The sequence below is a fragment of the Carcharodon carcharias genome, chromosome 1, assembly GCF_017639515.1.
Source record: "Carcharodon carcharias isolate sCarCar2 chromosome 1, sCarCar2.pri, whole genome shotgun sequence".
NCBI lineage: Eukaryota > Metazoa > Chordata > Chondrichthyes > Lamniformes > Lamnidae > Carcharodon > Carcharodon carcharias.
In genome coordinates, this window is record NC_054467.1 from 32,123,048 (window position 1) to 32,146,437 (window position 23,390).

The 23,390-nt window shown below is 41.1% G+C and overlaps 1 protein-coding gene across 3 annotated transcripts in view; it reads right to left on the reverse strand.

Annotated features, from left to right (window-relative positions):
• The window catches only part of rnf150a (ring finger protein 150a), a 130,331-nt gene that overhangs the window by 52,012 nt on the left and 54,929 nt on the right, over window positions 1-23,390 (reverse strand). The window lies entirely within an intron of this gene.

Below are 23,390 nucleotides of genomic sequence, written 5' to 3' on the forward strand. Positions count from 1 at the left end.
TGAACTTTGGAAATTAGGATCAAGTAAACAGCTCCAGCATCCTACATCAGAAAAGTCAAATAGCAGAAAGCATAGCAGAGGCAGTGTTTCTACATTAGCCTGAGACTTTCATACATGCACCCAGATATTGGAAATGGATATGAAGGAGATGGTGTTTTTTTCCTGAGAAACAGAGTAGGAAGAGGGGGCAGGGGCATGGTAAAATACATCCTTGATCATATTTCAAGCGCCTTCCTCACTAGATTCTTCAGGACAGGACCAGGCTGATTAGGTCTGCACATGGCCCATGATGTTCCAGGCTATGCACCCTAGTGCCCACAAAGACAAAAATTTTGAACATTCCTGTTTAAAGATGTACATTTAACACTAACTATTACTTGTACCTCAAAATGTACTGCACTTCAAATGTGTGTTCCAGAAGAGCAAGGATCGCTGACAACACAAACAACTATAACTGGTGAAATGCTTTGTTTACAATATTCCTGTGAAGCATCTTGAGCATTTTGTCTCAAGCTGGAGGTTTATCTCAAATTGGATACTGCTATAGTTGGATACTGTTTTGATATGCAACGTACAGTAGAGTATATTGTGTCATTTGACTTGCTAGTCTGGTAGGGATGTTTTACATGCCTATCCATCGTTAATTGTGCAAGCTTGAAATCATTTCTTATACAATTATATAATCTTATATAACTGTGATGACCCATGTGTTTTGGGAAGCATGTATTCTCTTATTGTGCGATGTCCCTTTAAATCCAAAGTGGGCTGGGCATTATTCTGAAAGAGGGTCAAATGCTTTCCTGATTATGACACAAGTGCCAAGAAATGCCCATGTGACCTGGGGTAGCCATGGGGCTGTAAAGCCAAGAAGCAAAGGATAAACAGAAAGTTAATCAGTAGAGTTGGGTCAGCCAATGTTTTTTGTTTCGGAGTTAAGAACACACTGAGAATTTGTGTAAAGAGGAAACGAGCAAGGTCTTCTCCAAATGGAACAGTTTTCTGTTTGGCAGCCTTCAAGCAGATCCTGGTGTTGAAGCAGGTCTCTGAGAATAGAGCAGAGTGCTAATGAGCGTGTTATACAATTGTAAAGAATAGAAAGTGGAAGACAGTTAAGGACAAGGGATGTGGATTGCTGCTGTCTCAGTGTTGCCAGAGAAGGGAGTCTCTGGGGATTCTGTGTCATCAGAACTGTTGTTACCCAAATGAGAGAGAGTTTGTAGACATGTGCCTGGTCGTTGGTAAACATATCCAGGGGCTTTGAATGGAATATGGCTGCTGTTGAACGCGAGTCGAGAATTGAAGTGATTGAGTGGGAAGCGAGAAATCCTACATAACGAGAGGCTACGTTGGAAAGACAGAGATTGCAAGTGGTCCCAGATTTACATGGAAAGCAATGTACTTGTAACTATGTGAGGCATATCTTTGTTATATCAACCATTTAAAGTGAAATTTACCTTTTTATTTGAAGTATCCTTCACCTGTTAACTAACATTTGAATTGTGTTGATTTTAGTTATGTTACAGTAAAAGCTTTTTAGAAAGTGAACTCCTGTCCAGCGGTTTTCTTTTTGTGATGTCATGGGGATTCCTTTCTTTTTAAAAAGTTAGCAGTCTTTATGGGGATCATAACATAATGGAACAGTTATAAATATAAGGTGAATAAAAGAAAACTAAGTAAAACTCTAATAAATGTCAACTCTTAACAAGGAGCACACAGAATGTACAACTCAAGGTTTTATACCTATAAACCAGGATTTTCTGTTTTGGAGGAGAGCCAAAGTGGCATGTTTGCAATGGAACTTCCCAGATCAGCATAATTTGAATAACTCTGGCAGACTTCGAGCAAAATTCCTGTGTGTGTCAGAGAGTCCAGTAGGATGTGGGATAGAAAACAGTCGCTGACTGTCCTTTGGCATCTTAGTGAAACAAGGATACCTCTGAGGCATCTGCAAAGCAGACTAGGGGTTGGATTTAATGCAGCCTTTTGCAGTGGAAACCATAGCTGCCAGGCCCACTTAACTGTGGGAGAGACCCTGCATCAGTCTTGGATGCAAAACCTCCCGCAATTAAGTCAGAGGACAGAAAGGACTGACACAGGTTCCCAACCGACATTGGTAGAACGTCAAAGGCACACTAATGAGCCAATTGACACACATTATCCCTGAGCCCACCACGGTTCAGCTCAGGGATTAAACAGGAGTTGCATGGATTTCTTGTGGCTCCCAAACGTCACCCTGCAACTCCTGTCAGGTTTGCCTGACTGAGGAATCCAGCATCGGGAAGTGGGATCTGCTAAAAGCCACCTGACGCTTGCTTCCAACCCAATTGCACCCCCCTCCCACGACCTGTATTCCGCAATCCCCTTCCCACCCTCACTCATCTTTACCACGGTCGCTCAGTGATACTAGGCCTCTGATGGGTGCATTGCTGGCACTGCTGCCACTCCTAATGCTGACAAGCAATGGGCTGCTCCCAGCCTCTGATTGGCCAGTAGCTCTCAGTGGGCAGGACTTCCTCTGCAAGGGTCCTGAATCCCAGGGAAAGTTCCACTTATGACCATTAGGTCTCCCCCAAGAAAGTGATGGGTTCTATGATGGGATCGCCGGTTCTCCTACCGGTGGGTGAGGCCCCATTGAGTTGACTAAACCTATCCCCAAATAGATTGCACTCTTTAATAAGGCCTTCTAAAATTTAAAATCTGCTCTACACGCTGTAGGAACTCTGACGTCAAGAACATACTTGCAACCTTGTGTCCAGTGGTGCTGTGCCAATAACAATCGAAAATATCAATCCAACATTGCTCTGCTACTTGAATACAGCCACTCATATTGGGAACCACATATTCAATGGCTGTCTTGACTTCCAGTGGGAAATCTCAAAATTAATGGCAGTGGCACAGTTTCATAGCCACCACTGCCCTTCCTCTATTCAACCGAGATCAGGCACAAACCAAGCATAAAGTCATGGCAGCCACACATGAAATTGGTTAAATGCTATTTATTTCACAGAAGACCACTATAATTCACTCACACATTTGTGATTTCTGAGATATTCTTTTTTTCTTTCATAAGTGGAGTAAACATGCTATCCACATTAACTCCCCAACTGTGCCTCTTCAGATGATCCAGCTGAGGCAAGAAACTCAGGCGTGAGGGGAATTGTGGGGAAAATTCACTGCTACAACATGCAAAGGCTAAATATTATATTCATGCAATGTGTGACCAACCGAGAGTCATATCCAAATCCTGTATGCCTGCTGCATGGACTCTTACATAACTATTTTTTCCCCCTTCTGTAACTCTGTTTTGTCTAAGCTTTAAAAAGAGTTTAATTTGAAGTCTTATTGGTTTTATTTTGCAAGAACACCACCTTCAAACAGTGTCTTAACAGGTAACTAACTGCTTTACTAACAACTCAAACAGAATTATTTTCCAGTACTATCCATGTTAGTGAACTTAATTTATGTATCGCATAGTCTCTTGCGCCTTGTTTTTAATGATTAGCTGTGCTTTGTCTGTTATGTTGTATAACTAACCTAGAAAACTGAAATTTTTAAAAATTGAGTTTGTTTTGTGAACTGTAGCTCAAGAATGTTTTCAAAAAAATTGTTGAACATTACCCAAAGCTGCCTCAAACCATCACAACTCTATCTCCACAATAAAAGATCTATTTGAAAGAAAGCCAATGGCAAGATCTGACACAGAGGACTCAAGACTCTCGGTACGAAAATCAGCATGACTTGAGTTTTGTGTAAAATTGTACCAAAAAATGGGTCAGCACTTTTACCCTTAATATGTCACCTACTGTACTAGGTCAGCATTAAATGCAAACTGAGGTTTTACTCAAGACTAGTCTTGTAGAATGCTGCAACACCCTGCATCACCATGGCTATGGCTGCAATTCACACAGCAAGCTCCTGATTTCAATCATGCAGGGCTAGCCAGACCCACAGAAAAAGAGACAAAAATAAGCCTCATCAAATTTTAATAGTGCTATTTGTCTTGATATATAGAAGCTGAGACAGCCATGCCTCCTATTTACATTCCTTTGACTTCTTCCTGGACAAGAAGGATAGTACTGAACCTCAGCTTGGAAAATATCTAACTGCCAGGGTTGCATAAACCTTGCAGAGCAAGTCTGCTGCAGGACATAAGTAATGGACAGACTACAAATTGACCCAAGGTCAATTTTTGAGCACAACTGTATTGGCCTGTTCAAAGGCTTTTTAAAAATGTATGGTGCAAATAAGAACACCATAATGGTTGATGTTAAGAATTATTAAATAACAGCAGCAAAAAATTGATATTAAACTCTTTGATAACACAACAACCTTATATCACTGTAGCTATGTTGTTATATTGTAATCTAATAGTGTCAAAAACAAATCCTCATTCCAATGTGGGTATAAATTAAGACAAAACAAATATTGCAGATGAATAACGAAAACTCAATAAATTTGAAATGCAATCCATCATAATTATAACAGAGTTCTTTAGGGCCAAATATTAAATTATCCTGTAAAGGACAATCAATGTGCGTTTTGAATTGTGTATGGATTGGGTACATGGGCTTATCAGCCATCTCAGAACCCACTGAACTGAAGCAGAAACAAGTCATCCTCAAACCCAAGAGACTGCCTGTGAAGGAGGAGCGATTGGGTACCTAGCTTTCAAACTGATTGGCTATTAAAAGTCTTCTGCAATAAGCTATAATGATACTGATTTACTCATATAGACACTGAGTACTTTATCCCTATTTGCCCTTCATTTCTATAACAGCAAGTTTTCAATAAGTGCAAAGAATATGCAGTACTGTAAAAAACATATCATAGTTAACTCTTGTGAAGCATTTAGCATTTCAGAAAATAGAACAAAACATTCAAAAAAACAATAAAGTTATTGTAAAATATGTTGTGTCTGTTGTGTGAATCATGACTAAGTCCTTTTATTTCATAGAAGCATAGAAAGATACAGCACAAAAAAGACCATTTGGCCCATCATGCCTATTGTTGTTGTAACTGTACAATCTTCTTTGGTTAAAGGTGCTCAGGTTTCTGCAACTAGCTTCTTTCATCCTTCGTCAATGATTTGAGCTCACTAACCCACTGTCTCCCAAACATACCTCCATAGGCCTTGGTATTATATAGAGAGAGTTAGGAGGAAGGTCCCAGGGCTGGTGAGATTGCAAGGGACATTCTTTACAATTGAAAGATAGATGGGTTAAGGGAGCTAAGAAGGGGAGGGTGCATGATGTCTGGTATGCTGTTACAAATGATGCCTTGTTGGTTTGAGATTTTGATGGTTCTTGTGCATCGGCGAATAATGAGTGACTACATATTAAAAATTTTAAAATGCAAACAACAAGTAACATTTCACAATGAATGCAGTGCTGTCAATGTAGAGACTAGTTCTCACCTCGCGGTCCTAACCATCCCTATTTATGTCTCTTTGCACATACCTATTTATGTCCTCTTTCCCGAGAATCCCAGAATAACCTCTGAAGAGGAAGAGAATGCCTCAGCAAGTGTAACATTACATCCTTGCTCTGCATCCAGCAACAGTGCAGATACTAATATGATGGTGGGTATACATATGCCTCAGATGTAAAGGAACCACAATCTGGTGAGGGCACATCAGTCGCATGGGCAGCTGCCAGGGACTAAAACTGGACTGGCCTCCTGCTGAGGAGAAGTGCTAAAGAGCCAGGTTCTAAGGCACAGTCAGATGATGAGTCCTTGAAGTTGTCCATAAAGTGGCAGATGCTCAATGTCTAGCACCAAGTTCATGGAGATATGGCAGAGATCAGAATGGTTATGCGTTCTGACATGGACTTTGGTGGAGTCCAAGGAAGTCATGAGCACTGTGATCACCCACTCAGCAGAACATACAGTTTCATCCACTGACAGACTGGCGGCTAACTCGGAGGGTCAAACACAGCAGATTACTGAAGCAATCGTGGGTGTTGATTCTGACTTGCACTGCATCGTCTTGTCTAAGCTTAGGGCCCAAAGCTAGGGCGATATGGGGGAAACAAGGAACATGGCATCACATCCAGCTCCTGGTCCCTCACCAGAAAGCAGAGAGGGGAAAACGGATCTCATGGTGGAGGGTGAGCAGCAGCTGACAACGTCAAAGGGTGCCTCTCAGGGTGCTTCTGATGGGGACAGCCTCTCTTCCACCCCATAACAATTGGCAAAGATGTCCTCCAGTGCTGCATCGACTGACTTAGCACCTACCCCTGTGCAAGAGATTGCCACAATACTGGGGCCCTCATAGCCTCAGGCGACCAGGGGACAAAAACCAAAGACATCACAGACAAAGGGACATTAAGGGTTAGCAACCTGATTCCACTGCAGCAGCCAGTGAGGGGGTAACATCACACCACAGCACCCAGAAAAGATTCAAGAAAACCCCACATCAGGTACGCAAGGGTGCACATGGGTAGATTTAAAGCCTGCATCATTTGCACATGTTATTGAGTTTGTATACATAAATGGTCTACTTTGCAAGTACTAACCTGGTCTGAGTCTACTTAGCTTCCAAGATCAGGCGAGATTAGATGTTTTGAGACTAGTATAGCCTTGGGCAGTAGTAAGCTTTATAATCAGTAAGCCAAATGATGGTTCTGATGCCAGTGACTAGGGGAGGGGCTTACTGCAAGGGTTTTTTGAGCCTATGCTGCACTGTTCTTGAATCAAAATTAGCTTGCCAAGCACTAGAAGATGAAGGAGGTGTGCCTTTTATGTTCATGGGGTTTCATCCTATGTCTCTTCAGATCCTGTTGCATCAATATGATTCCCTAAATCTTCCTGTACACAGCTATGAGTGAGAATAAGGACAGGGACACCAATTTGCCTTCCAAAAGATAATTATGAAATTCTAGTCTGACTAGGTCAGAAAGAAAAATATACTATTTGTCTTAACCACTCTCCGTAACAGCAAGTTCCACCTATAAGAACAAAGGCAACTGGCACATGGGAGCACCACCAGCTCCAAGCTCTCCTCTAAGTCACACACCATTCTAACTTGGAAGTATATTGCTGTTCCTTCACTGTTGCTTAGTCAAATCATGGAATCCTCTACTTAACAGCACTGTGGGAGCACCTGCATCACAGGACTGCAGCAGTTCAAGAAAGTGAGTCACCACTACTTTCTCAAGGGCAACAAATGCTGGCGATGCCAGTGAGATCCACATCCCGTAAATGAAAAAAAAGGATGTAGCAGATATTATTAGCAAATTTTACTCATTTGGAAAAAAAAAGAACTAATCTTATTCAGTTCTATATCTAACTTTTCATTGTAACTATCAAAATGACAATGGTTTCAGCCAGACATCACCCTCAGCAGGGCAACATGAGACTTATTTTCCTTTCCGCAAAAATCACACCATGAAGTAAAAAGCAAGGCTCCCAACTTTAAACTCTCATTGGTTTACTTCGTTTGCTAGTGCTGGCAGACTAAACTGACATACAGAAGATATTTCCACTTGTTATACCACATGGACTGCCACAGTTCAAGGCAGTGGCTCAACATGACCTTCTCAAGAAATGCTGGCATGCAAGCGATACCCATATTCTATGAAAGAATAAAAAAGTTGTGGAGTAGAGCAAAATACGAGGTCATCTATATAAATCATGAAGAAGTCAAATAGGGAATTCAGAAGAAACCTCTTTACCCAGAGTGTGTTGAGAATGTGGAGCTCACTATCACATGAAGTGGTTGAGGTAAATAGTATAGGTGCATTTAAAGGTTAGCAAATGAAGGAGAAGGAAATGAGTGCAAACATTTGATATTGTTTCCTCTAATATAGTCATTGTAGCTCAAAGTTGATAGCATAACATTACACCGCTCAATTTAATTGTAATATTAAGCCATTTGAGGCTTGTGTCTTAACTTCCTGATGTCATATCAAAACATACAGTAACTCAGGACAATCCAAATGTTACACATGCTGGTTGGGGAAAGAACCAAACACATTAACAACCTGTATGTACATAGCATCATTTTTGCAATAAAACACACCAAAGTGTCACAGAGGAATTATAAAACAAAATATGACACCTAGTGTAACATTTGGATTGTCCTGAGTTACTGTATGTTTTGATATGACATCAGGAAGTTAAGACACAAGTCTCAAATGGCTTATTACAATTAAATTGAGTGGTGTAATGTTATGCTATCAACTTTGAGCTACTATGACTAGATTAGAGGAAACAATATCAAATGTTTGCACACACACTGAAACAAGAGTGTCGTACAAGCCCTCTGATGTCAAATGTTTTTGATTTGTGCTAGATTTCAGAATGGCATATACTTCAAACTTGTATCAGCAGTTTTACTTGCACACCCTGCCAGTGTGTAAACAGCTGGCAGAGTTTTGAAAATGCTTATATTCCTCAAAAAAATGTAGCTGTACAAATATATTTGGCTAATATTAATACTAATATCAATGTATTTAATGACCAAATAAATAACATGATGAGTTATTCTTCAATAAATATTTTTAATTTTTGTATTTATTCTCGGTAGCAGATCTATTCTTCACTTTGGGCATCAAGTGCAACATTTAGCACCAGTAGAAGCCCAGAACGAAGCTCGCACTATCAAATCATCGTGAAATATTTTCAAACTAACTTGCAAAAGTATGAATTCTTCTGCCTCCCGGACTGGTGACCAAAATCTTTGTAAAAATAAAGTAGATTTTAATGACTGTCTTAAAAGGAGGGAAGTAAGGTAGAGAGGTATAGGGAGGGAATTTCAGAGCTTAAGTCCAGAACAGCTGAAAGCAAGGCCACCAATGGAGGAGTGATAAAAAATCTGGAATGCTCAATAAGTTGGAATTAGAGAGGTGTACCTTGAAGGGTTTTGGGTCTTGAGGAGATTACAGGAATAGAGGGATTTGAAAATAAGGATGAGAATTTTAAAGAGCCAACAATTGTTTAAATGGGAAACAGTATATGTGAGCAAGCATAGGGGTGATATATGAACTGCATCTGGTGCAAGTTAGGACACAGGCAGCAAGGATTTGGCTGACCACAAGCTCACAGAGGGTAGAATATAGGAGGCCAGCCAGGACTGCATCAGAATGTTCAAATCTAGAGGTAACAAAAGAATGGTAAAGATTTCAGCAGAAGAGTGCAGACAGGAGATATGGACAGGTATATGTTATGGAGATGGAAAAAGGTGGTCTTAGATCTTTTATTCATTCATTCATGAGATGTGGGCATTGCTGGCTAGGCCAGCATTTATTGCTCATCCCTAATTGCCCTCAAGAGGGTGGTGGTAGTGGTGAGCTGCCTTCTTGAACTACTGCAGTTCATATGGTTTAGGTTGACCCACAGTGTTGTTAGGAAGGGAGTTCCAGGATTTTGACCCAGCGACAGTGAAGGGACAGCGATAGATTTCCAAGTCAGGATGGTGTGTGGCTTGGAGAGGAATTTCCAGGTGGTGCTATTCCCACGTGTCTGCTGCCCTTGTCCTTCTAGGTGGTATTGGTCATGGGTTCGGAAGGTGCTAAGGAAGCTTGGTGAGTTCTTGCAGTGCATCGTGTAGATGGTACACACTGCTGCCACCGTGCGGAGGTGGAGGGAATGAATGTTTGTGGATGGGGTGCCAATCAAGCGGGCTGCTTTGTCCTGGATGGTGTCGAGCTTCTGGAGTTGGAGCCACAGACATCCAGGCAAGTGGAGAATATTCCATGGCACTCCTGACTTGTGCCTTGTAGATGGTTGCCAGGCTTTGGGGAGTCAAGAGGCGAGTTACTCGCTGCAGGGTTCCTAGCCTCTTGTTCTTGTGGTCACAGTATTTATGTGGCAAGTCCAGTTCCATTTCCAGTAAATGGCAACCTGCAGAATGTTGATAGTGGGGGATTCAGCGATAGTAATGTCTTTGAATGTCAAAGGCGATGGTTAGATTCTCTCTTGTTGGAGATGGTCATTGCCTGGTATTTGTATGGTGCAAATCTTATTTGCCACTTGTCAGCCCAAGCCCGGATATTGTCCAGGTCTTGCTGAAATTTGACATGCTCTGCTCCAGTATCTGAGGGGTCACAAATGGTGATGAACACTGTAATCATCAGCGAACATCCCCACTTCTGACCTTATGATGGAAAGAACGTCATTGATGAAGTGGTGGAAGATGGTTAGGCCTAGGATGCTACCCTGATGAACTCCTGCAGTGATGTCCTGCAGCTGAGGTGATTGACCTCCGACAACCACAACCACCTTCCTTTGTGCTAGGTATGACTCCAACCATCGGAGAGTTTCCCCCGATTCCCATCGACTCCAATTTCACTAGGGCTCCTTGATGCCACACTAGGTCAAATGCTGCCCTGATGTCAAAGGCTGTCACTCTCTCCTCATCTCTGGAATTGAACACTTTTGACCATGTCTGAACCAAGGCTGTAATAAGGTTAGGAGCTGAGTGGCCCTGGTGGAACCCAAACTGAGCGTCAGTGAGGTTATTACTAAGCCAGTGCCATTTTGATAGCACTGTTGATGACCCCTTCCATCACTTCATTGATCATCAAGAGTAGACTGATTGAGCAGTAATTGGCTGGGTTAGATTTGTCCTGCTTTTGTGTATAGGGCATACCTGGATAATTTTCCACATTGCTGGATAGATGCCAGTGTTGTAGCTGTACTGATACAACTTGGTTAAGAACGTGGCAAGTTCTGGAGCACAAGGCTTCAGTACTATTGCCGGAATATTGACAGGGCCCATACCCTTTGCAGTATCCAGTGCCTTCAGCGGTTTCTTGATATCATGTGGAGTGAATCAGATTGGCTGAAGGCTGCCATCTGCAATACTGGGGACCTCCGGAGGAGGCTGAAATGGATCATCCACTCAGCCCCTCTGCTGAAGGTGGTTGCACATGCTTCAGCCTTATCTTTTGCACTGATCTGCTGGGCTCCTCCATCATTGAGGATGGGGATATTTGTGGAGCCTCCACCTCCAATGAATTGTTTCATTGTCCACCACCATTCACGACTGGATGTGGCAGGACTACAGAGCTTAGCAAAAACAGAATTACCTGGAAAAACTCAGCAGGTCTGGCAGCATCGGCGGAGAAAAGAGTTGACGTTTCGAGTCCTCATGACCCTTCAAAAGAACTGGGTGAATCCAAGGAGAGGGGTGAAATATAAGCTAGTTTAAGGTGGGGGAGGGGGGTGGGGGGGGGGGGGGGGGGGGGGGGGGGGGGGGGGGGGTGGGGGTGTTGGGTTGGGGGAGAGAAGTGGAGGGTGGTGGTGTGGTTGTAGGGACAAGCAAGCAGTGATAGGAGCAGATAATCAAAAGATGTCACAGACAAAAGAACACAGAGGTGTTGAAGTTGGTGATATTATCTAAACAAATGCGCTAATTAAGAAAGGATGGTATGGCACTCAAGGTATAGCTCTAGTGGGGGTGGGGGGGCATAAAAGATTTAAAAATAATGGAAATAGGTGGGAAAAGAAAAATCTATATAAATTATTGGAAAAAACAAAAGGAAGGGGGAAGAAACAGAAAGGCGGTGGGGATGGAGGAGGGAGTTCAAGATCTAAAGTTGTTGAATTCAATATTCAGTCCGGAAGGCTGTAAAGAGTCTAGTCGGAAGATGAGGTGCTGTTCCTCCAGTTTGCGTTGGGCTTCACTGGAACAATGCAGCAAGCCAAGGACAGACATGTGGGCAAGAGAGCAGGGTGGAGTGTTAAAATGGCAAGCGACAGGGAGGTTTGGGTCATTCTTGCGGACAGACCGCAGGTGTTCTGCAAAGCTACAGAGCTTAGGTCTGATCCGTTGGTTGTGGAATCACTTAGATCTGTCTATCGCTTATTGCTTATGCTGTTTAGCACGCACGTAGTCTTGTGTTGTAGCTTCATCAGGTTGACAACTCATTTTTAGGTATGCCTGGTGCTGCTCTTGGCCATGCCCTTCATTGAACCAGGGTTGATCCCCTGGCTTGGTGGTAATGGTAGAGTGGGGGATATGCCGGGCTATGAGGTTACAGATTATGTTCGTGTTAGAGCACAATTCTGCTGATGGTCCACAGTGCCTCATGGATGCCCAGTCTTGAGCTGTTAGATCTGTTTATTAGACCATTTAGTACAGTGGTAGTGCCACACAACACGATAGAGGGTATCTTCAATGTAAACTCAGGACTTTGGCTCCACAACGACTGTGCAGTGGTCACTCCTACCAATACTGTCATGGACAGATGCATCTGTGGCATGCAGGTTGCCAAAGATGAAGTCAGGTGTGTTTTTCCCTCTTGTTGGTTCCCTCACCACCTGCTGCACAACCAGTCTAGCAGCTATGTCTTTTAGAATTCAGCCAGCTCAGTATGTAGTGGTGCTACCGAGCCACTCTTGAAGTCCCCCACCCAGAGTACATTCTGCACCCTTGCCACCCTCAGTGCTTCCTCCAAATGGTGTTCAACATGGAGGACTGATGCATCAGCTGAGGGGGGACGGTATGTGGTAATCAGCAGGAGGTCTCCTTGTCTATGTTTGACCTGATGCCATGAGACTTCAGGCGGTGCAGAGCTGATGTTGAGGACTCCCAGGGCAACTCCCTCCCAATTGTATACCACTGTGCCACTACCTCTGCTGGGCCTGTCCTACCAGTGGTGTCTGGGACATTATCCGTAAGTATGATTCTCTGAATATGACTCTGTCAGGCTTTGCTCAACTACTCTGCAGAACAGCTCCCCCCAATTTTGGCACAAGCGCTCAGATGTCGACAGGGCTGGTTTTGACACTGTCTATTCCATGTGTCTAGTTTGATGCTGGGTGGTCCGTCTGGTTTCATTCCTTTTTATTAACATTTTAGTGCTTTGATACAACTGAGAGGCTTACTATGCTATTTCAGAGAGCATTGAAGAGTCAACCACATCTAGATCCACCAGATCAGGTAAGGAAGGCAGGTTTCCATCCCTAAACGACATTGGTGAACCAGGTAGGATTTTACAATCATTATACTTTCAACTCCAGATTTTTATTGAATTTAAATTCCATCATCTGTCATGAAAGCTTAAATATGGCACCCGAGTTTGTGAAAACTCTGGTTCACCCTCAGGCAGTTGCCAGGGTGAACATAAAAACACAACAAATAGGTGGAGTAGGTCATTTGATCCCTTGAGCCTGCTCCGCAATTCAATAAGATTATGGTTGATTTGATTGTGGCATTAATTCAACTTTCCTATCTGCCTTTGACTCCCTTGTAGATCAAGCATTTGTCTAACTCAGCCTTGAATATATTCAATTTCCCAGCTTCCATTACTCGCTGGGTACAAGAATTCCAAAGACTAATGACCTGAGAGAGAAGAAATTCCTCCTTATCTCCATCTTAAATGGAGATCCCTCATTTTTAAACCGTGTCCCCTATTCCAGATTCGCCAAGGAGAAACATCCTCTCAGCATATACCATGTCAAGCCGCCTAAGAATCTGATATGTCTCAACAAGATCACCTCTCATACTTCTAAACTTCAATGACTATAGACCCAACCTGCTCAACCTCTCCTCATAAGCCAACCTCTTCATCCCAGGAATCAACCAAGTGAACCATAAGAAAGAAGCTTCAAAAGAGAGATGAAAAAAATACAAGAGGAAGCATGCTAATATCAAATGGAGTCTGTGTTCACTGATGAAAAACAAGGGAAAGGAAACATTGCCAAGCACCAGCACTTATCAGGCAGAGGGAAGAATGCACTACTGATTACAGAAGTCAGGTTTTATCACAACGTGCTGATAATAGGTTTAGCTTGAGTCTTAAAAAAAAATGCATTTTTTTTGCAAATCACCATTTGTGGAATTTATCTCCAGAACTGCCACTTCTGCTCCTTAAAACTTGAGATGACACCTATATGCAACATAATGCATTCTCCAACCATAAGAGAAGACATTTGCTTCACACTTTCTGCTCATCCAGCATTTGTGGTCTCCTTTTCATTCAAGTTCTGAAAGAAGTGACCATTTCCTCTACAGGCAATCCAATGTTCACTAGAACAAATAACTGTTACCCAGCGCTAATGCACATTTCCCTCGATTGGCTGCTCATCAAACTGTGAATAACTTACACAGCTAACCTTTGGGACAATTTGGATGCTGATGGTATAATTTGACGACCTGTTTCTAGACTAATTGAAAACTGTTTTGTACTAATTGTTCTGTACCCAGCAAGTCGTAAGCTATTTAGGGTGCTGTTCGAATAACTTCTTAAAATAGTTATATGTTAAAATATTGCTGAATATATCAGATAATATTCTACTTTTTAAGTGCTGCCAGTTTTTAAGTACCTCCCCTTTATCACTTTTTATCCTATCCAATATCGCTACTGTTGCTCCAGGGTCTGGTGGGTCTGGTCAATCTGATGATAAGGATCCTGTGTGAAATTAACTTGAGGAGATTTAATACAGTTGATCATGCCAACAATTGAAGAGGCCATAGGATGGAGGAAACAAAGAAAAATGCCAGTTCTGATCAGATGGCCAAAGTTACAAAAGCTGATAAAATGGCACTTCTTGGAAATCAACCTCATCTAATATAGTATTGTTTTGTTCCCAGTCATTCCTTTATTATTCATAACTCTAATTCATAAGTTTTAAATCCAAGCAGCTAACTTGGAAAGTTCGATTCAGGGAAGAGACCATCAAATGCTGGAGATTACCACACCAAAATTGAAGCTTCTACAAACCAGGCTGGGGATGGGGGTGGATATCATAAAAAGGACGTGTCAAAAATTAGTACTCCGTAATCCCAAGGGCAAATTACTGATATTTTCAACACGCACAATGTCAAATTTTAACTCAACCAAAATTATTGTAATAAGTCACTGAACTGTAGAGTTAATATTGTGATGTATCTCATTAACACACCTTTATGCTTTCAAGTTATACAGATTTCAAATTTAATACATATTACATTGTGGAACGTGCAATTATCCCAGGTGAACATGTGTCAGTGGGTGAAATGTATTTTACTCTTTATATTATAGCTTAAATACTTCAGTAATTTTCATTTAAATGTGAAGGACATGGTAACAACTCCCATGTCTTCATATGAAGTGGCTTTCAACTGCCTCCAGAATTTGAAAAGTCTCTGGATTAAAGCAAATGGTGAAGCGCTTACTATCGTGTGGAGCGCATACCTTGCATCTATAAAGCATCGTTTGCTGCAACTCTTGGGCACAGCTGGCTGCCTGCTTGGGGTGTGTCAAGTCAGTTGGGGGCCTGTAAAGGCATGATAATGGGACAGTGTTCAGATCTCCTACTATAGTCACCATGATGCCCTCTGTATGGAAGGGTGAATTGTGTGGAGCTATGGACAAAAATTCAGAATACCGCTGTAGAAACTTTGGAAAAGTTGTGATGGGAAGGCAGCTACTTAATAGCACAGTTGGTTACACTATTAATGTATTTGAGGTCAGAATGGAATTTCTTCTTTGATTAAAGACTGATGATTAGATTAGCAATGTTTCTGCTTTCAAAAGAGAATGAGGCAGCTAAAGATTGTGCCAATTTGTCTTGACATTTTTGCACATTTGCGAGGTTACAGTAGGTTTCTTACAGAAACTATTCTCTTTTAAGGTAGGTCAAGGTTTTTTTTCAGTGCTAGAGACTGATTTGCAGTAATTAATATTTATCATCATGTTGTTAAAAGGATACTTGGACTGAAATGAACGTCCTAACCTCACTGGCAAGTTTAGTTTGTATCTACTGTTCAAATATAGCAACTTCATGCCAATGAATGCATTTCAGGCAGACAGCAACATTTGGATATTTGAACTTAACTGTGCATCAGTCCCTCACATGGAGTTGTTGTCATTATTTGTCTGCAAATTTTACAAGAGCCATTAGCCTCACCATTATTTTTGGCAACAAAAATCTCAGTGCTCAGTGTTGGCTGTGGTTCTGGGTGTTACAGAGGGAACATCCCAAGAATGTAGGAGGTGGATTATCATTGGCTGTTGCAAGAGGTTCCAATTTTTTTGTCCTGTCCCTGCCGTTCTGCTCCATTCTGCATGCTGAGCCCCTTGTTTGATTGGGGTGTTTCATTAATAGCACTAAAGTATGCATACAACACAGGAAACATTGTGTCAATATAAAGGTCCTTGCTGGAAATATCTAACATTGATCTCCAAAGCCTACCAGCTTCAAATATTTACCCGATTTTCCCTTAAAAGATAGAAAAGATCTCTACTCAACCAGTTCCTATAGCAAAGCAATGTATGAATCACCAACGACATGTATAAAGACATTTCTGCTGACCTTTCTCGTCAACCTTTTAGCGAGAATTTTAAATCAGACCCTCATTACTGACTTCCCTGATTCACCAGCAACCCTAATTATAAACCATCATTTTAACTTAATTTCTCTCAAACTTCCCTGCTCCAGTGAAGGTGGTCCCAATTTTCCAAGTCTCCTTATAATTAACATTTGCCATCTATGGTATAATCCTATTGAATGTACACTGTTATAGGCTCTATGGCTTTAATAGCCTTTCTTGAATGGCACACAGTAGAGCACACAATGTTCTAACTGTTTTGTAAAAATATATTATCTTTTTATTCTATACCTTCTGTTCCTATTTATAAAAGCCAAAATGCTGTTGGCTTTTAAATAGCTTTACCTACCCTACAGGTATACTTGCAGGAAATAAGTATCTGAACCCCTAGCTGTTGCTGTTCATCACACCGTTCAAGTGTATACTCTCATCATTTGTTTCATCACTGAAAATGCACTACACCATAATTACCCACATTAAATTGAATGTTAATTATTTACTTATTCCTCCAATCTATCCATGCCTCTTGAAGTCTTTTACAGACCCTTCACTGTTTGTCAAATCTGCTTTATACCGTCAACAAGTTTCAAAATTATGTTGCCTTTAGCCAAGTGTAATCCAACCTACAAGAGCATAAGTTCACCTAACTCTGACCTACAGGATACATACTTCCAGTCTTTTTCCAATCTGAACACCCTTCTGCTAACGTAACTGTCCGAGACTAAAACAGACTGTTCCCAACCTCAGTGCCATTTCTGAGCCTAGATGAGTATCCAATCACATACCGCATCATCATTCAGACTGCTGATTTCCATCTCTGTAACATCACCCAACTTCTCCTCTGTCTCAGCTCATCTGCTGCAGAAACCCATCATTCATGCCTTTGTTACTTTTACACTTGACTATGCCATCACAGGCCTGGCTGACTTCCCATGTTCGGACCTCTGTAAACTTGAGGTCATCCAACATTCTGCAGTCCATGTGCTTACTTGCATCAAGTCCCGCTTGTCTATCATGTCTCTGCTTGCTGACCTATACTGGCTTACGGTCAAGCTACACCTTGATTTTAAAATTCTTATCCTGGTTTTCAAATCCCTCCATGCTTTGGTCCTTCCCATATAATTCTGGCCTTTTTAAGCATCCCCAGTTTTAATCGCTTCACCACTGGCAGTTGTGCTTTCAGCTGCCTAGGCCCTAAGCTCTGGAATTCCCTCCCTAAACATCACCTTTTTATCCCTCTCTTTCTTTAAGACACTGCTCAAAACCAACCTCTTCAACCTTGCTTTTGGCCATCTACACTAATATCACCTTATGTGGCTCTGTCTAATTTTGTTTTGCAATGCTCCTATGAAATGACTTGGGGCATTTTATTTCATTAAAGGTGCAATATAAATACAAGTTATTGATGCATCAATCTATTGATCCATGCTACAACATTTCCTTTTATGCAATATACCTAAATTTTACTAGGAACCCAGTTGAGATAGCTTATAGACAGCCTTCTACACCAGTATTTACTGTATTTCCTTTTATCGGTTCAATTGGACATTTCTCAAAAATATGTTGTGGGTTTTGATCTAGAGTCTTTGCTACATGTTGCACCGTAACTGAGACATCACCTTTTTAATTTGAGTCTGAAGGTGATGTCCCATTTTCAGGTTTGGGGCCTCTTTTATACTCTCATATTCAGCAGGGTTATTATGGGCAGTGAAGAATATTAGTGCTGGGGACTGGAGTTCTTTATAATGTTCTTTGGAGCAACGCCAACATCAGAAGAATTTTTTTTCCATTCCACACATTAGCCGCCCTCTTGGCCTTGGGCTGAATATTTTCTAAGTAACGGGAAAAACTACACCTACATTAAGTGAACTAACATTGACATTATTTGCACAACCTCCATCCTCCACATATAATTATCATTGTAGTGCACAAACTGGCAAAGAGATTCTGAAGATTATGTGTTCTTGCCAACTTAGAACACTGCGCCCTCTCTGCAGCCAATGTGTGTCTAATTGATGATAGTTCTGTGCCATGACATGGGAGATTCAGTGAACAACCTGGTTAAAAAAAAGACAGCAGAAACTGACGTGGTGTATCTCACCCCACTATATTTAAAGCCTCTCTATAATTTAGGTGAGAGGTCAACACCATGAACTTTGTGATCATTGGAAGCAGTAAAAACAAGTGAAAATATAACTAATGTAACAACAAATATCAAAATAGTTTGGACTAAATTTGCTGTCAAAGTAACAGTGAGGCTAATAGCACTCTCTGCCATATATACCCAAATGCCACAGCAACTTTAGTGAAGGCAGATTAAATAAAAAAAGAGAAAAGTTGCTGGCGGAATCCCACTCTGCAATTAGCTTTGTGAAAATGGCATCTCATCTCTGGTTTCCCGTTCAAATGCATTGAGCAGCATGAAGTTCTTGTACTTGCATGGTAGGCACAAGGTACACATGCCACAGAAAGTTGTCGCTATTTCAAGTATCCTTTTAATGACTTGTGATAATTGAGCAACTTATGTTTATACGGCACTTTTTGTGTAATGAAACATTCCAAGCACTTCACAGGAGCATTGTAAAACAAAGCACGGCACCGAGCTACATAAAACAAATTAGGTCAGATGACCCAAAATGGACAAAAGAGCTGAAATCAAAAGGACAGGTGAATGACTGCCCTTGACATCAAAGCAGCATTTGACTGAGTATGGCATCAAACAGCCTTGGTAAAGCTGAAGTCAATGAGAATCATGAGGACATCTCTCCACTGGTTAGAGTCATGCCGAGCACAAAGAAAGATGGTTGTGGATGTTGGAGGTCAATCAGCTCCCAGGACATCGTTGCAAGAGTTCCTCAGGGTAGTGTCCTAGGTACAACAATCTTCAGCTGTTTTATCAATAATCTTCCCTCCATCATAAGGTTAGAAGTGGGGATGCTCACTAATGTCCGCACAGTATTCAGTATCATTTGCAACTCTATGATATTGAAGCAGTCTGCACCATATGCAGCAAGACCTAGACAATATTCAGGCTTGGGCTAAGTGGCAAGTAACATCTGCGTCACACAATGCCAGACAATTACCATCTCCAACCAGAGAGAATCTAACCATCTCCCGTCGACATTCAATGCCATTGCTATCGTTGAATCTTGCACTAACATCCTGGGGATTATCATTAATTAGAAACTGAACTGAACCAGCCATTTAAACACTGTAGTTATGAGAGGGGGTCAGAGACCTGGAATTCTGAGGTGAGAAACTCACCTCCTGATTCCCCAAAGTCTGTCCACCACCTACAAGGCACAAGTCAGGAACGTGATGGAATACTCTCCACTTGCCTAGCTGAGTGAAGCTCCAACAACACTCAAGAAACTCAACACCATCCAAGACAAGGCAGTCCACTTCATTGGCATCCCATCCACCAAGTTAAACATTCTCATCCTCCAACATCAACACAGTGGCAGCAGTGTATACTATATACATGATGCACTGCAGCAAATCTCCAATGCTCCTTCCACAGCACCTTCCAAATCTACGACCTTTACCACCTAGAAGGACAAGGGCAGCAGATGTATGGGAACACCAATTTTGAGTTCCCCTCCAACCACACATCATCCTGACTTGGAGCTATATCGCTGTTCCTTCAATGTCGCTGGGTCGAAATTAGGTTAGGAACTCCCCTCTTAATAGCATTGTGGGTGTGTCTACACCATATGGGCTGCAGCGGTTCAAGGCAGCAGCTCACCAGCAGCTTCTCAAGGGCATTTAGGGAAGGCCAAAAAACACTGGCCATGCCAGCGATGCCCACTTTTCATGAAAGTATAAAAAAAAGTTTTTAACCATTGTGTTTGAGATCTTATTTTACAAGTCTGGCCATTTTTCTGGGAAAACACAAGTCAATGCCTTGTCAATGGGTAACCTCAACATGTGGAGCTTGAGCATTAAGTAAACTAACAATGGTATTATTTGTTCAACCTCCCCCCTCCACATATAATTATCATTATAGTACACAAATTGGCAGTGATTCTGAAAACTCACATCGTTTGCCCAACTTACACACTGCACCTCTGTACCATCTGACGCCTTGAGCTACCAGATGAAAGCATATAACCTATTCCAGCTGAACTCAATAGCCTGATGTAATCTGTCAGTAGTTTGTCATTAGTCTAAGTATGCTACATGAGGACAAAATGCTAAAGTACAGCTCTTGGGTTTTTTTTTTTGATCAACTCTTTCAAACAGTTTGGCAACTTGCAGTTTAAAAGACTTTTCAAATTCTTTGTTGAACAGTAACCCTGCCAGGGGATATTTGAAAATTATGTAAAGTTCTTGATTAAATTACATTGGAGGTAACAGTACCTGTTAACTGAGCACATTATTTGTGGCTCTCCTTCATGATTAGTCCAATAAAAGCTACTGGCTTGGCAAATTGGCAGAGCCTGCACATTTCATATTTACAATTGTTAAGACTCAGAACTATTTTTAATGTTTTGGGACATTTTAAAAAATACATCAACCTTCAAAGCACAGTATCAGTCAAAGGAAAAGAGAATTGACTCTACTTCATCCAGCTGTCGAGGTTTAATTATAGTTATTAGATTGGTTTAGACATAGGGTTCAACAATATTCATGGATACAAAAATTTACCATTTTAACCCTTTAAAAAATTAATCTTGGAAAATGAACCAACTTTCTGGAGGTTATAGTAGAGCCTTGATTACATTGATAAACTGCAATCCCAAGATATTTTATGCTTGAATCCAGTTCTTGCTAAATTACTGACATTAAAAATTGATTAAAAAAATTACTACTGCATTTCAGAATTTCTGAATGCATTAACAAAAATTAATGCAAAATGGTAAAACCTCAATGATCAAATCTGCAGGTAATGCTTACTGTCACATCCTCAAGTTTTGTTAACATACAATTAGATACAGGGTAGTACAAGTCAACTCGGATAAAAGACAGAAGCCCCAAATTTAACCCTTCCTATCCAACGTAAATAATATAGATGGAGTGTGGGAGTTCAAATGGAGATTAAGACGTTACCTGTTGTCCTCTAAGCGGCACCATTTTAACTGTGCCAATTCTGGTCATGGGGTAAGTGGCCAGTGCAGGCATCTTAAAAATATCCAGGTCTAATGATGTCATTTGAATCTCCTGAATTTGGGTACCGTCATTTAATTAAATCAATTTTTGCTCTGAGTTTTAAAACAGGAGATGATATGGCTAGTTTTACATTGAAAAGTATACTGTTTTCTCATGTCAATACACCGTAAGTAGTAAATACTATGATATGGCAAAATGTACGATCCTCACAGTTTACAATCCAAAATCTGAAACAGAGACTAAGAAAGAATTTGGAAAATAGGTACCCACCTCAAAGACACATGACAAATGTACTTGGGAAGCAAAAGCATAATAGGTTTCAAACACACTGCCATTTAAAGTTAATGGACCGATTCCGGGAAATAGGCTCAAAATTGGTATTCATTTTGATCAGTTCATAGCCTCTTGAGCTCAGGTGAGCCATCAAACAGTTAAGACACCTGGTGCCACATACTGTCCAATAAACAAATTGCTCAAGAGAGCCAGTTTCTCAGCCCACTTGGGCGAGACCAAAAGGGGGTCATTCCTCCAATGTAAAAGATCTGAAAACCATCAGATCATGGAATTTAAATGCAATGAAGTAGACCACAAGAAGAATCACTGCTGGTCTCTTTCAAATTATGCAAATCAGGTGGTCACTTCAATAACCAGTTCGATGGTGAACGCTAATAGAGACAGGTTGACTTGTAACCTTCACTAGGTCAGGATGAATGGGACACACATAAATGTGACACACTAGCTACTCATCGATAACATTACATAACCACCTAACAAAAGACTACCATTACATAAGACAAAGTTGCCTTCATCTAGGAGCTGTGGATGAACACAGAAGTATCCGCAGCCAGAGTATGCCTGGAATATTTCAGCCGCACAGGGTTCACAGAAATGGAACCTTATTCATTCATGCTGTTTGATCTTTTAATAGAGAATAACAGACATAACAAGGGGGTTACAGGCTAGCAAATCAGGTAGGAAGTGATTGGGACAGCACAAGGCCAAACTTATTGGTCCAGTGCAAATAGCCGCAGCAGTTATTGAGCAAGCAGTGCTAGTTCTAGGATTTCCCACACATGAAGAAACTCAGAGTAGGGCTATTTCAGGCACACCTAATTTTGAATGAACCTAGTCAGGAGGGCATGGTCTTCATAAGTGCACCATGGAGCCCATATAAGACAGACCAACACCTGCAGGGGGGAGTTGGGAGGGAGGTTTGTTTTGACCATATTTTCCATTTTATTATTCCCTATATTACTATAACATTCTCAAATTTAAATCATCATCCATACAGCAATACATTGCCAAACAGTCCAATGGCTATGGTGTGGTAATGCAGCTGACAAAGCCAACATACAGTTGCAACACATGTTCTGTAATCCAACATTTCCATAATATTAAACATTGTAACATCATCACACCACCGACCAGCATTATTGGTAATGCAAATAAACATGGCTCCTTTTACAACAAATGTTCTGAGATAGGTTGAGTTTTCAATGCATTTTAAATTAGAATAAACTAACCATGTGTAATAATGAAGCTACTATGACATCCAGAAGAAAGAAGACAGCAAGAAACTTATCAAACAACAAAACAGAGAAGGGAGACTTACTAAAAAATCTCCAGGGCAGTAATATTACTTTATTGTTTATGGTCTGCAAGTTTGGTGATTTTTTTCATTCATAGAGTGACTGATCTGCACATCTATTTCTATAATGGACAAAGTGTATATTTATAACTAACATTTCCCGTGGTGATGAAGTTCCCCAATAATGCTACACACCAATCATGGTAAATATGCAAATATCTGGTTACAATTAGTCATTAAAGCCTGCATAGTAGGTAACTTACCCGTGGGTGCTGTCCCAAAGTTTTTTTTTTTAAAAAAGGTCAATTACTTTGAAATCCTAATCTACAGGGTGCTTCTGGGGATCCCCTGTTATGTATTCTACATTAAAAAAATTCCATAGTCCATCTTAAAGTCTCTTCAATGTTTCTGCATTCAAATCTGTAAATTATATCC